The sequence below is a fragment of the Sceloporus undulatus genome, chromosome 2 (genome assembly GCF_019175285.1).
Source record: "Sceloporus undulatus isolate JIND9_A2432 ecotype Alabama chromosome 2, SceUnd_v1.1, whole genome shotgun sequence".
Classification (NCBI taxonomy): domain Eukaryota; kingdom Metazoa; phylum Chordata; class Lepidosauria; order Squamata; family Phrynosomatidae; genus Sceloporus; species Sceloporus undulatus.
In genome coordinates, this window is record NC_056523.1 from 63,781,992 (window position 1) to 63,797,358 (window position 15,367).

The 15,367-nt window shown below is 39.9% G+C and overlaps 1 long non-coding RNA gene across 1 annotated transcript; it reads right to left on the reverse strand.

Annotated features, from left to right (window-relative positions):
• Window positions 1-806: 806 nt before the first annotated feature.
• LOC121923417 lies at window positions 807-11,642 on the reverse strand. The gene is made up of 4 exons (XR_006102364.1): window positions 11,565-11,642; window positions 2,875-3,052; window positions 1,370-1,486; window positions 807-981 (listed from the first exon to the last, which is right to left on the reverse strand). It is a non-coding gene; the product is annotated as an uncharacterized LOC121923417 (long non-coding RNA).
• Between the last annotated feature and the right edge of the window lie 3,725 nt (window positions 11,643-15,367).

The following is a 15,367-nucleotide window of genomic DNA, read 5'->3' on the forward strand; positions in this document are numbered from 1 at the left end:
GAACCAATTTGCCAGAGGGTTAGGACGAAATCCTGTACACTGATTCTGTCATGGTATATGTGCATGAAAAGCACAATAAAAGCCTGAGAGTAACTTTAATTAGGCAAAAAAGGAATTTGTGGAGAATGAGAAGATGTGGAGAAAGAACCCTGTTATGTTAATTTCATTCAGGTTATGCTTCCACTGTCACCTTTCTGAGAACCGTTCATTAATTACTATCTAGCCTTGTTCTGCCTTGACTCTCTGCCAGCTATAACTCAGTAAATATCTTCAGCTTTACTGCCCTGACGTTCCCATCCCTTTGAGGAAATTTGTTCAATGGCATATGCCCCAGTTTGCCTATGACTTTATCAGACTTATTCTGAGATCATCCACTGCTGTTTCTTTTGTAATCCTTTCTAATGCTGAGCAAATAAACCTGACCCCAGAAGAGTCGTTTTTTATGCATGCTGTGACTTTCATACCTTTAACATTTAAAAAGTAGTGCATGGGGATGATTTCTGGAATACATTGGTATTGTTAGGGAAAAGACAATGAAACTCCTGCAGCACTTCACAACACACAATACAGAAGACATACTCACAGTTGGAAAATGTACTGTATATTTCAGACATTTTGTGGATTAATTTAGATCATCATCCACCCACCCATCCATCCCTTTATTTATACACCACCTTTCTCCCAAGTTGAGGTTCAAGGCAATTTACAAAAAGACAGAGAATACAATAAAACATATAGTTAAAAACATATCAGTTTAAGATTAAAACAATATTAAATAACAGCCAAATTAAAACTAAACTCTTTATTTTAAATCATTTAAACAGTACAGCAACATAAAAACCATTTTTATCAAAATCAGTTTTCAAAAACTTGCTGGAAAAGAAGGGTCTTAATCTGTCACTGAAAGGAAAAGAAAGGAGGAGCCACGCTATCTTTCTGAGGGAGGGAGTTCCAAATTGTGGGAGCAGCCCCAGGAAAGGCCTGTTGGAAGAAATATGCAGAGATAAATGCAGAGTAATCTTGGAAGCTTGTGAGTAGACAGACAAATGGGCAGACTGGAGCTTTGCCAGAAAAAACAGCTGCTAGATTAAAGCACCGTAGGCTGGCTTTTCTCCAAAGAGGCACAGTTTATTCTTGGTTGCAAAACACACACAAAAACTATACCAACACCATCCACCAACTACAAAACCCACACTGTAGAATGATGATTTGAGCTTATATACACTTTTGCCATGTGGCAATCTAGCTCAGCCCCTTCCTGTACAATTTCCTGTGTTACCTGGATTACTGTCCACCACTCCAGATGACACAGCATATTTACATAAGTGCTATGTGCTCTCTGGCACACTCTGCAACCTTGGACAATCACCTGCTGTCTGGAGCCACAGCTGCAACCAATTCCTGGTTAAGAACAGTGAGTGTCTTAGCTTCTCTGCCACATCTGAACATTTTCAATGCTGCTCCATACCTCAACAAGGCCTTTGATCTGCAAAGGAAAAGCGGGATACAAATAAACAGTTTATTATTATTATTCTCCCAGTTTCCTACCAAATCTGCCTGTGAAGGTGGTAGGATAGAGAGAAGGCACATCTTAGCACTTGGGCAGGTTCATGGGGGAAGATATGGTCCTTCAGCAGGACTCTTCCAATTAAATGTTTTAATTACATAATTACAACTGGAGGATGCATATATTGGATATAAGAGATGGAACAATGTAGAAAAAGGGGACAACAGTACAACCAGCCCTCGGTATCCATGGAATTGCCATCTGCAGATTCAAGCATCTGTGGACAGCGAGTCCATGTTGTCCCCAGTGGTGGTGCATGCACATGGCTGTGCTGCCACTAAGGACAGCCCCCATTGTCCCATGGTGGTGCATGCACCACCATTAAGTCCCACTGCCCCTAATGGCAGCACAGCCATGCCCACATGCCACAATTGAAGTTCTGTTGTCCATAGGGCGTTCACTGCTGTGGTCCCAAAATTATGGAATGGCCTACTGGAAGAGATCCGTCTTATCACTACCTTAGAAGCCTTTAAGAAGGTATTCAAGACAGATCTCTTCCAGCAGGCTTATCCACTGGACTCCATATAAAAGGTTATGACGATCGCCCCACTCTTGACTATGATTGTTGGCTAATTGTTGAATTGTTATTTTAGAGAACTAATAGGAATGTTGGTGAATTCAATATTAGTGTTTTATTGATAGTATTTTGTACTATGATGTAATCCCACCTCGATCCATGGGAGAGGCGGTAAATATAAATAAACATTATTATTATTATTATTATTATTATTATTATTATTATTATTATTATTATTATTATTAGTGGTGCAGTCATGTGTACATGCTGCCATTCAGAACAACGGAATTTGAGCATCTGTGGATTTTGGTATCTGCAGGGGAGTCTGGAATGGAATCCCTGTGGATACCGAAGGCCGACTGTATAATCTTTTGGGAAAGTTAAACTCATTAAAAGTAAAATGGGAGCACACTCCTAGGCAACTAAATAAAAATGCATCACATATATTATCCGTCAAAGTACCATTGGCATCACTAGGGTTGGTGTCATCTGGTGCAGTAACATGGTGTCACACACACCCCATTGACCTCCTCCCATACCACAGCATACAGAATCCTTAGTAATGTTTTTGTACGAATATTAGTTATAAATCATAATTCCCATATACCATTATATGTAATGGGAATAGCTGTAACATAAAATTAAAATTATACCTTTACATTACAATACCTTACACACATTGTAAATGCATTTACATGTACATAGTTAGTAGTTAAAGTAAAAGTTTGGTAAGATTTTGTGTAAAGAAAATTTTTTAAATTAAAAAACTTATTTTAAAAAATTATTTCACCTGGGACCTCTCCTTTCTCTGAGCCTCACCCCACCATCTCTTCATCATTTTAAAGGGACACAGATGAACTCCATAGCCATTTCTTCCAAAGGCAGATGTTTGGGAAGCATTGGTGTCACTCCCTCTTAGGGTGTCACCTAATACATTCCACATGCCCCACACACCCTTAGTCATGCCCCTGCAAAATACAAGCATAAAAGAGCTGTTAATACAGGAGTACACAAACCATTAAAGGTCACAGGTGTCTGGTGCAATACCAGGGCAATTTTAAAAGAAAATAGTCAGGCCTATTTTCCACACCAAACTTTTTATTGGCCACAGCACAGCAATACGCAGTACAGCTGTGCAGGGTGCCCACACAAAGAGAAGGTGATTTGTGGTACAAACACACAAGAGCGGTGAGGACGATGGCACAGACATCACATACCAAAAAGTGCACTGTGCGCTGGCCACAGGATCAGCTTCCTGGAAGCTGTGCAGCCACCTGGCAGGCCTAATGGGCACTGCTACAATCAGGTGGTAGATCAACCAGCCACTCACAGTCAGGGAGAGTTCAGGATCCAGAATCTGAGCTTAAGCTGCCCAAACACAAGCTCTATTGATGACCATGTGGCAGCATTGAAAGCCACCTTCACAGTTGTCCTAGATTACTTGTGTGAGGTCAGAACATAGAGCAGCAGTGGTTATCCCATGTCATCTGAATCATAAAGCTACAGCACAAGGATGCATACCACACATATGCATGCACTGCAAACACAACCAGCAGCGATCCAGATCCCTCTGGCTGCCCAGCGAACACAGCAGCAACCTGCAACAGCCAGAGGACAGAAGATATGGGCATCAGGGTGCACCCACTAGTGGTCAGGCACTGATCATCCAGGCTGTGGAAGCCCTTGTGGTTTTGGTATACAGCCAGGCAGTGCAACATTGGGTATGTGGCTGCAGTCCACAATCTTGACATCATTGAGAATGCCAGCAATAGCATAGAACTGTAGTAGGAAACAGGAGGTATAAATCCAATCAGTAAATAAGATATGTATCTTGTAACATCTCTGCTTCCTTCGGGAGCAAAATAAACTCAGATTCAAGCAGACTACTTTGTGAAGCCAAATCCTACACCAGTCTCCTGGGTCCATCATCCTGGAGACAGAGGAATCTGTCACTACTTGCATGCCTCTGTAAGTGGGTTGTAGTCTTCCTCAATGTACTGAGCTCACTTGGTGGCCAAGCCCTGTACTTCTCCTTATGTGTGCATGGGGATTATGTGTGCTTTTTTAGTGGTACTGCTGCCGTTTGTGGCTGCAGTCCTGTATCACTGTGGGCACCCATATCCATGTCTTCCTTGTCCTCTGGAATTTGTCAAGTGCAGATAGTCCTGATGTATTTATGGTAGAAAGTCATGTCCATTCACAGCATGTCGGTGGCACTTGTCTGGGAATGGGCAGCTTGTCAGTGAGACTTATCTTGTGACTGACCAGTTGTCTACACCTTCCATCTACTTGGCTCTCCACCTATTGGCTGTTGGGCAGTGGAGAGGTGGTTTTGCCTCTTGGTCATTGAGGGGAAGGGTTACACTGTGAAGTGCTGTGCTTGCATTTTGGAGTGGGAGTGGGGGGATTGAGTATGTTGTTCACTTCCACCTCCCCCTCCTCCTCCGGTCCTTGTGTCGATCAACCTTCCCCCTCGTTTGTCTACTCATGTATCTCTGGCACTTTATTTCTTTGCAGACATGCTCTGTTCTGTTATGACAGGACATTGGTCCCTGATACCTGGCCATGATGGACTGGCTTCTCCCACCACCATTGCTCTAAGGGTCCCCTTGCTGCCATCCCTGTTTCTCCATAGCCTTTGTGCATGATATGTTGCACATTGCACAATGGTCACAAAGTTACAGAGTTGGAAGATACTAGGGCCATGTATTCCAAACCCATGCCATGCAGGAATTCAAAATGTTGACTCATTATTAATGTGTATTTTGCAATATCACTATTCAACATGGGAGTTGCGTAGTGCTGACATAAAATAACTGTGAGTGGATATTTACACTACACTGAAGGGGTGATGGGTTGCAGCCTATATTTGGTTTGGGAGTTTTTTTACACATGGGGAATCTGATAGGGCATTTGTGCAGCTGGGGGAAAATCCCCTTTATTGGAAAATAAGAGCAAAGACCTTCTGTTAATACCTGGTATGGCCTTTCTCTGCATTTGATTATAATGATTCTACAGCTAATTTTTACAATACTTATTCAAGATTAATGACTCCGCACTGGAGGAGTCATACTGATGTAAACTAATCCACAAAATGTTTGGGATACTGGCTACATTTTAAATGCAGAACTACTTCTCCTGTACTCTTGCCATGTGAAGTGCTCTCAGAAATATCACAGGAGTTTTCATAATCTCATATTGGTACAACGCCCCTGGAAAGCATATTTGACACAGAAACACAGTGGCAGATTATAGTTTAATAAATCCTCTCCCAGAATAATGCTGACCCACAGATGCAGTGAGGGAATTTGATTAAAGAGATCTCAGTCCAACAAATCTGGTTGAGGGAAGGGTTTTGTTTTGTTTTGTTTTGTTTTTGGCAGTTGTCATTATCTTTGTGGGTGCCATGGAGTGAAGGGCAAGGAATTAAAGAGATGAAAGGGGGGAGGGTTAAAAGAGCCAGCATGGTGTAGTGGTTTGAGTATTAGACTATGAGTCTGGAGACCAGGGTTCAAATCCCAGTTTGGCCATGGAACCCAATAGGTGACCTTAGGCAAATCCCATGCTCTCAGCCTCATGTGCTCTCTTGCCAAGAAAACCCCATGATAGGTTCACCTTAGGATCGCCAGAAGTCAGAAATAACTGAAAGTCACACAACAACAAAGTGAGGTTAAGGGAAAGATTACATTAAAAGCTGTAGAAAGAAAGACAACAGTATGTTTTGCAAGAGAAAAGGAAAGAGTATTTGAAGAAAAGCAAACATTTAGATAGCTGAATGCTCAAAAAGACCTGTCTCTGGATGACACAAGGAGGGAACTGGATGGATCCTGTGGACAGTTCTCTTTATTCAACTGTAATTAGAACACTCTACTGTCCTGGGAGGCAAATGAATCTCAACACATTCTCTGGGAGGTCTCTTACATGGCCTCCCAGAGAATTGTCATCACATCAAAAATAGGTCCAAACATGAGTCAGGACAGTGGCGAACTGTTGCATACTCAACCCACATCCCTACGTGACATGAAGGCTTTCTCTTGGAGTTTATCCCAAGCATTTAGTATTTGGAAGCATACTTCTCCTAGGACATGCCAGTTCCATTCAGCTGTCATGACTAATAGCCATCTGTAGATTTATCTTCCATTAACTTCCCTTATCTTTATAAAGCCATCTTGTGACAGCACATTAATTGTATGAAGAAGTACATTCTTTTGTCTGTCCTGCATCTATTGCCAATCAATGTCACCACATGTCCCTGCATTACTGCATTATGAAAGAGAAGGGAATTGTCTCTGTTCACTTTTCTCCACTCCATTCGTAATTTGACAAATCTCTTTTCGTGTCCTTTCTTAGTCATCTTCTTTCTAAACTAAAAAGCATCAAATTTCTTAGCTGTTCATTCCATATTCTTTTAAGGAAAAAAAATGAAAGCCACTATGCAGTGCGTCTTTTTCTATTGCTTCTGTCAAAGTACAAAGAATTATTTTAAAATACATTGAGCAGAAGAGCCCACATGAAGATAATATGTTAGAGCTAATGATATGGAGACTGGATTACAACTGTTGGAACCTGGATCCAAGGTAAGACAAGTTTGCTGCTTTCGAAAGGATTCTGAGGAAGGAAATAATAAAAACATCAAAATACCTTTGACCAATGCTGCCCTTAACAGGTACAGTGGGCTCTTCTTATCTGTGGGGGTTCTGTTCTGGACCCCCACGTGGATGGTATTCAAAATTTTCAATGGCGGCACATGCACATGTGGCCATTGAAATTAATGGGGCTTGCCATCCGTGGATGCTCAATCTGCAGATGGCAAGCCTGCAGTTGGACAGGTGTGCTGTACCAAGCAATAATTACAAATTGGACCTAATTAAAATCACAAAGTGATATCCAAATAACTGTTAGGTAATTTAAGTTTCTGAAGGCTTCAGCATTTAGTAAGGAAACAAAAATATTGGAATATTAAATATGTCAACGCCAAGCCTGTTAGGGTCTAGCTTTAAATCAGCAGAGTACCAGAAATGTGCCTTTGTCTAACTGTGGTCTGTTACAGACAGCCCAAATAAAGCTGCTTCAAGTCACAGTGGAAGTATGGTGTTTCAATGATGCATGCGTCCTAAGAGTCCAGAAGCCACACCAAAGCCACGTTCCAGTCCTTAGGGCTGAAGTGTGGCTTTGGTGCGACTTCTGGACTCTTAGGACGCATGCATGATTGAAACACCATACCTCCACTGGGACTCGAAGCAGCTTTATTTGGGCTGTCTGTAACAGACCTATACTTCACTGAGACTGACTCAAAAAACAACACATGTAGCTTGTAGTTCAAAACAAAAGTTTACTAATAGCTTTAATCTATATTTACATAGAAGCTATATCCTAATCTTGCTAGTGAATAGTTCATGTCAAAAGAAATGTTTATCTCACCATCTTTCCAAAGAAAGTTGAGAGATGAGGAAGATGGAAAACCAAACAGTATAGTTGAAAATCTTGAGAGAATGTCAGTTAGTCCCAAAGGGGGAGTGACCTAAATAGCATGGTTAGTTTAAATGAGAGAGAGAGCGAGAGGCAGGAAATCCCTATCTGTCCAAAGAGGTGGGAAAAGAATGCAAAAATCTTCCAAAAATAATCCAACCCACTATTGGAATGGCTTCCTTCAACAGAATGGGAAGGGATGATCACACCTCCCCTGCAGCTCAAATTCTGCTTCAGATGGGACAGAGAAGGAAAGGAAAGTTCTGCTTGTTAAGCAGATCATGTAATACTGGATTTGTACAATGGCAAAACCTTTAACTCTTGGTCATGGGCAATGGACAGTTCCATTAAAGTCCACACATTGGCAATGAACCAGTTGCCTGTAGGAATAGTATCTTAACACATGCAAATATTGAGTTGCTTTATAGCCTCTGATGACTGAAGTATCTAACGGGGCATGTTAAAATCTTGCATTTATTGATGTATCTCATGCATTATAAGTCACTTAGGGGACTGGCAACTATGTTCATCTTGTTTCAAATAATGACCTAATGATGTCTTCATGTGTCCTTGGTCTGAGTGCAAGGAAAACAAGCCAGAAAAGTGAGGGGAGAAAGAACAGGAAAAAACAGAAGGCTCTGCTGAGAGTGATCAGAGATCGTACAATGGCCTAGAATCTGGAGGAGGGAATGGGTCAGGGATGTGTACACCACTACTTCCAAATGGTTCAAGTTAGCACCCAGCTAAACAACATACTGACTGTAGATCTAACACCTGGAATCCATTTCCAGTGATTTCTTACTTAAAGCAGTGAGTGAAAGGATCTTTCTTTTTTCTCATTTGACCCCAAATCTTTCTCTCCATCATTAAGAGAAAAACATCTGGAGAATTCCAGCTTTGCTTAGCAACAGTCATCTGAAGATCATAATCTATTGTAATTATTAGTGTTCTGTGGTATAAAATCTACCCTCTTGAAAAGCAGTTTATGATTTATGTGCACATAACATTTTGTAATGGAAAGAATTTTGTTTCAATTTGTGGCAGACAGATAAACATTTAGCATCCCATTATTATATATTGAAAGAGGATCCTGATCTTGGGTACAAGTGAGTATTGTTATTATCCAGCAGCACTGGAGTTACAACTGTGCATTATAGGATTCCTAATGAAAATTCTTGTTCATTTTGCCTCTGGTACAGATGAAAACTATCTTGTACTATAAGTATTTTCCCCCTGCAGCTTTTTCATATGATGCAGCTTCTGAGAAAACAGCTGAAGGATGATTTTATATGTGATGCTGTGCGCGCGCGCACACACACACACACACACACACATATACAAGAGTGGTTTTCATTGAGCACCATCTATAGGAGAATAAAAAAAACAATACTTTATAAGCTTCCTAATCTATTTTCATTTGTATGTTGTGTCTTTTATACTATAAGGATTTGGACCAGGCCTTTTCTGAGGCTTCTAAGAGGATGTTATCAGCACATGGTAGATTATGCACTGACTAAAGCAGATGAAATACTTCAAGCAGTAAACAAAACAAGAGAAGCAAAAGAAAAGGGAGATGAGAACAAAAGCAGAACCATGAATGCAAGTGTTCAACCACTAGTGCAGAAGGATAAAGAGAACTACTACAATAACTAGTGCAGAAAAAAAGAAGACAACAACAAAAAAAGGAAGAATGAGAGATCTTTTCCACAAGATCTCAGAACTCAAATGGAAGTTCAAACCAAAGATTGTGATGCTCTATGACCAGAAGAAGAACATACTACACGATCAAGAAGAAATAAAAAGATGATGGATGTAATACATAGAAGAGATGAAACACATAAAAGAGATGAAAAAATGAATGACACATGTAATTAAGAACCATCCAACGATGAACTCCAAATAGTAGAAAGTGAGGTGGAAACTGCAATAGAGAAATTGGGAATAATAAATCACCAGGAATGGATGATATTCCAATTGAACTGATACAATAAACAGAAACAGAATTAACTACAGTGTAAACGAAAATATGCCAACAAATATGGAAAACAAAATGGTGACTAAGGGCAGACAGGCCAAAATAAAACTGCTTTGGGTCACTTTGGAGGTATGCTGTTTAAATGACACACGCATCTCAAGAGGTCAGAAGCAGTGCCAAAGCCGTGCTCCAGTCCTTAGGACTGGAGCGTGACTTTGGCGCAGCTTCCAACCTCTTAGGATGCATGCAGAATTTAAACAGCATACCTCCAAAGTGACGTGAAGCAGCTTTATTTTGGCCTGTCTGTTTGGGCCGTAACAGACTGGAAATGATCAAAATACATTCCTATCTGCAAAAAAGGAGGCAGAAAAGACTGCAACAACTAAAGGACCATAGTACAGTATTAATTTTCCACGCAAGCAAAATTATGTAGTATAGATTCCAACAGGAAGAGAACTCCCAGAAGTGCATGTGGGGTTCAGGAAAGGATGAGGTACTAGGAACCACATTGGAGTGCATCAAGGAATTCCAGAAAAATAATCAGCATGTGCTTTATAGACTACAACAAATTCTTAGACTGCACAAATCATGAAAAAGCTATGGAATGCACTTAAAACACTGAAATATCACTACATTTGATAGTCCTGATGGGAAATCTACACTTTGGATAAGAGGCTACTATAAGAACAGAATACAGAGAAACAGAATGGATCCCTATTGGTAAAGAGGTTAGGCAAGGCTGCATTCTATCACCTTATTTGTTCAACTTGTATGTAGAAAATATCATAGAAAGAATAGGTTTAGACTCAGAAGAAGAAGGAGTGAAGATAGGAGGAATAAACATCAGCAGAGTAAGATATGCAGACAACACCATACTGCTAGCAGAAAACATCACAGATTTGGAGCAATGACTAAGGAAGGTCAAAGAAGGAAGTGCAAAGGCAGGCTTACTTTAATTAAGATTAAGATTAGATTTTACTTCATAACAACAAAATACAGGTCATAGTCATTAAATTACAAAAATAATTAAAACCCTTTAAAACTTCCACAGTCAATTAGTTCTATAACATATAGAGCAATATGTTTACACTAAAATTAAAAAATATTTCATACTAAAACATCACAATTTTTCATACTCTTTTCAAATTAATATAATCTTTTTACTGCAGATTCCCATGCAGACCTTTATCCTCAAAGTCTAATCTAAGTTTACCTGCTTTCACAGCAAATCTAGCAGTGTTGAATATGACAAACTTAGTTGTATTAGCTAACATGTAAGCGATTTTCTCCAAGTCATTTTGGTTAGGTACAAGTTACAAACTTCTCTTCAGAAACTTATCTCTTGGGGTTTTATATATCTTACAATGTAGCATATAGTGTATGGTGTCTTCAATATCCCCACTTCCACAAATGCAAAGGCAGGCTTACTGCTAAACATAAAGAAAATAAAAATAATGACCATGGAGGATCTACATAAATTCAACCTAAACAATGAGGAAATTGAAATAGTCAAGGATTTTCCATACCATGGATCAAACACTGATAAAAATAGAGACTGGGATCAAGAGATTAGAAGACTAGGAATGGGAAGGGTAGCTATGAAAGAACTGGATAAGATCCGAAAGAGCAAAGATATAAATCTGAACACCAAAGTGAAGATCATCTGAGCCATTGTATTCCCCATGACCAGGTATGGATGTGAGAGCTAGACAGTCAAGAAAGCTAATAGAAAGAAAGTCAACTCATTTGAGATATGGTACTTGAGGTTGTTGTATTTGGGCCATGTCATGAGAAGGCCTCAATAATTGGAAAAGACAATAAAGACAATATTTTGCTTCAATTTAATGTTTGTTTGTTTTTTAAATAAGTTATTGGCCCAAATCTGACACTCCACAAGCAGAACATTTGAAATGTTCTTTCTCTACCTTCTACAAACCTCCCTCCAAGTAGCCTAAAATCTGACCCCAGTTCAGCCCTTCAGAGTCAATTCTGGGGTGAAGAGGGAATGCAGACAGGAGAAGTAATCATCCCCTGACCTGTCCTAGATCTGCCGACTCTTGCTATTCCTGCTGTGGAGGGATCCACCATTGGGTCCTGCTTGTTGTCATTTGAAATCCATCCTCAGATGGACCTAGGCACCAGAAAGTAAGGAGAGAATTTCCTACATAAATATAGAGATGAAATAAGGTTAAACAGCAGAGGGGGCATGTGTAGTTTGCTTTTGGATTGTACACTGCAGCTCTAGATACACATTAGCTACTGACCTTGTTAAAAATGGATTTTGCTCTTATCACAAAATTTATCCAGCTTTGATGTGATTTTGAACAGAGTCCTTGTCTGCACTGTAATCAGCAATCAGCCACAAAAGATCCAAGCAAAGTTAACTCTGCTGAACAAGAATCTCTTTCCCCATAATGAGGTCAGACAAGCTGGCACAATGGCAAAGCCTCTTTGGCTGACTTCTTTTGCAATCCTTATGCAGTATCTCAAATATTAAGTAGGTGGTTTTTTCCCCTAAGAATACTTTCATTCTTTCATTCTTTACATTCTTTATTTTCTCAAGTCCATGGAAATGAACCCAAACAAAGGTATATGTGGGGGGGATGGATGGATGGATGGATATGAGAGACAAGATCTCAAAAAATAATGTGCACTACAAGGACTGTAGCACACAAACATGAATTAGTTTCTTGTAGACTGTAATTTTTCTCTGAAAAAACTCTGCTATGCTGTTTTTGCTCTTTGTATAAACCACTGTGAGGTTGTGGATCAAATGCCATCAGAGTAGGATCCCTTTTACAGTATACAATTATAACAGGGCTGCATTTTATGGAATCCTAGGGATTATAGTTTGCTAAGGAGCACCAGAGGAGCTTTCTGGCTGAAAATGCTAAATGCCTCTCCCAAAACTGCATATCTGAAGATTCCATAGAATGGAACCACAGGGTTAAAGTGGAATCATAGTACTATAACTGTATCATGTGGATGGGCTCTGGGTAAATAAATCATCATAGGTTTAGTGACTGGGAAAACTGCTCCTGAGAAAGAGAATGGGTGGAGAAATATTCATCCCTGTGAATAGCTGTCTACGTCTGGCCAAACCCAATATATGTAAGAGAAGCCTGGCTTTCTAGTCTTTGTGTGTCCTACCAAGCAGTGCCTTCTGCCTCCAGCTCAAGACCTCACTTCCAGCAGTGAAATCCATGTCAGCCATGCATCTTAGTAGAGAACAGATGATATGGCCATCATTGTAATAAAGTAGTGATGAGGTACTTTATCACTTTTTTTTAACCTCTCTGTGGTTTTGATCAGGGATAAAAAAAATTGGACCCCACACAGAGGGGATCAAAATCAGTGGTGGCGAGGGGACTATATGGGGCTAAGTCTGCCCAGTTAATTTATATTAACAAAATATCTTCAATATATTTATATTAACAAAGTGTCTTCCTAAATTCCTGAAGGGGTTGGATGTCCCTCTCCACCACCACAGAGGAAGGTGTGCAGGCAGAGAAGGAGGTACATAAGCAGCAGCAATGGACCTGTTTGGCTGCTGTGACAGCAGGAGGAGTGAAAATGAGTGTGAAGATTTTCACACCAGTGCTTACCGTGAGTTAAACACCAATAAAATGTTCCTGAAGTGTGAGGGTGTGAAAGCTGGCCACACTTCTGAAATGTTAGTGATGCGTTCTCTCACCTCTACCATCCTTGAATCATTCATAAAGCAGCCATTTCCTATTAATGCAAAGTTCTTGTTAATAGAAAATGGCTGCTCCACGAACAATTCAAGGATAGTAGAGGCATCACTGACGTTTCAGAAGTGCGACCAGCTTTCACAACTTTGCACTTCAGGAACATTCTACCAGCGCTTTACCAGCACTTAACTCATGGTAAGACCCAATGTGAAAATCTTCCCTGCCAGGAAAGGTCTTGATTTGACAGGAGTCAAACCCTGCCCCACTGTGATTCCTCTGAAATAAGGATAGAAATTTCTGGAATTAAAAGTAACATTCCTATCATATTCCTGATACATGGGAAGTCAAGTCGGGACAAATAATACAGTGGCAAGAATTCTGCATAATTTTTGCCCAGTATTCACATATCTCAAGGTGTTTCAGGTAATTATTCTGTGCAGAAACACTTTTTTGCATGGTAATTGTGGTTTATTGTACAAGATTGCTGTTCTCCATGCAAAAAAATCTTGCTCAACAAAAGTCTAATGCTATAATGTCTCTTTACTATGATTTATTATGCCTCTTTACCATTTACTATTTACTTTCCTAATATTATTATGCCTCTTTCATTTCTCCATATTTGTCATTTCCAAATAGATTTCCCAAGTATCAAGATGAAAATAACTTTTACTTGGGCAAGATTAAACATTCTCCTTTTAGCACAATGGACTACTCGGCAAAAGTGAACAACTAAGTGGGATAGAGCCATCATATGTTTGCAATGTGGTCCCTAGTGCTCTTTCCTTTCCTGAATCCTGCTTGGACCTTTGGGATTTATCTCTCAGTGTTGCAGAATTTTGAGCATAATTTTGTCTGTGTGGGAGATTAGTGCTATGGTCCTATAGTCGCTGCAGTCTCTTGTGTCTCTTGTGTATTGACACTTCCATTCTGTTTTCCATAACTGTTTACATATGTTAGCACTAGAACTGACTATAGTAGAGACCTATGAGACCATTAAGTCCAGGGTGTAAAATTATTTAGATGCAGCACTGCCCTTTCTCATCAGCCTTATGGAGTTTGTATGTATGGAGGGTCAACAAACTCTTTTTCTCACCACCTTTAGAGCTGGTCAAGGTAGTGTCACTTTCAAAGGCCTTTGGAGAAGCTGCTGCTTAAACCATTTCATAGATTTTAAGCTCTTTATTATGGCTTCTATGGGTTTTTCATATTTTTATCAAGATTTTCAATCGTATTGGGTCTGATCTCATCTTCAGGTGAAAAAATTAATATTTTTTTAAAAATAAAAATACAGTGGCCCCTCTCCTTACGCAGGGGATCTGTTCTGGACCCCCTCCCCACATAAGGAAAAATCCACGTATGCTCACGCTCCATAGAAAACAATGGGGCGTATGCATGCAGTGGTGGCATGGCGCATGTGCAGGCACACACACGATTGTTTATATTGTCGTGCAGCTTCCACATAAGCAGGAAGCCACGTGTAGTGCACCCGCGTATGGCGCAGGCACACTGTGACAATAAACACACTCATTAAAGTCAATTTAATTTAGCATCATTCTCAACATTTCAGTGGATTTTTTAAAAAGCTATATTTTCTCACCCACCTCTGTAAAAACATAATGATTCAGATTGTTTGTGGAGGTGGAGAAAATCAGAAAATAATGTACTGTGCAGAGATGCACGTAATTCACCTTCAAGAAGAAATAAATGACACACTGGTCAATCTTTTTATGATTATTCCACAGAACAAGAACACAGCTAAATGGTTCTGCCACTTCTGAGTAACTGTTAGTGGTAGCTATAAATATCTTGAGTAGCCAGTCTTCATTTCAATGATAGTTTAAAACAGCCGACATGCAGTTTACTGTTAAATTTCCTTGAACATTGGTTGGAAAATACATATTTATTTCAAGTCTCTTAAAGTTTTAAATATCTTAGAAACTTCACTGAAGGCTTTGATTACAGTCTTTTAACTTTTAGATCAATTGGTTGTTGTTTTTAACCACTTTCAAGTTATGGTGACCCTATGAATGAGACAAACACTGTCCTCAACTGCCCTGCTCAGGTCTTGCAGACTTAGTGCAGTTTGTTCCTTGAGTCTATCCATCTGGAAAGCAGTCTTCCTCTTTTTCTGCTGCCCTCCACCTTAC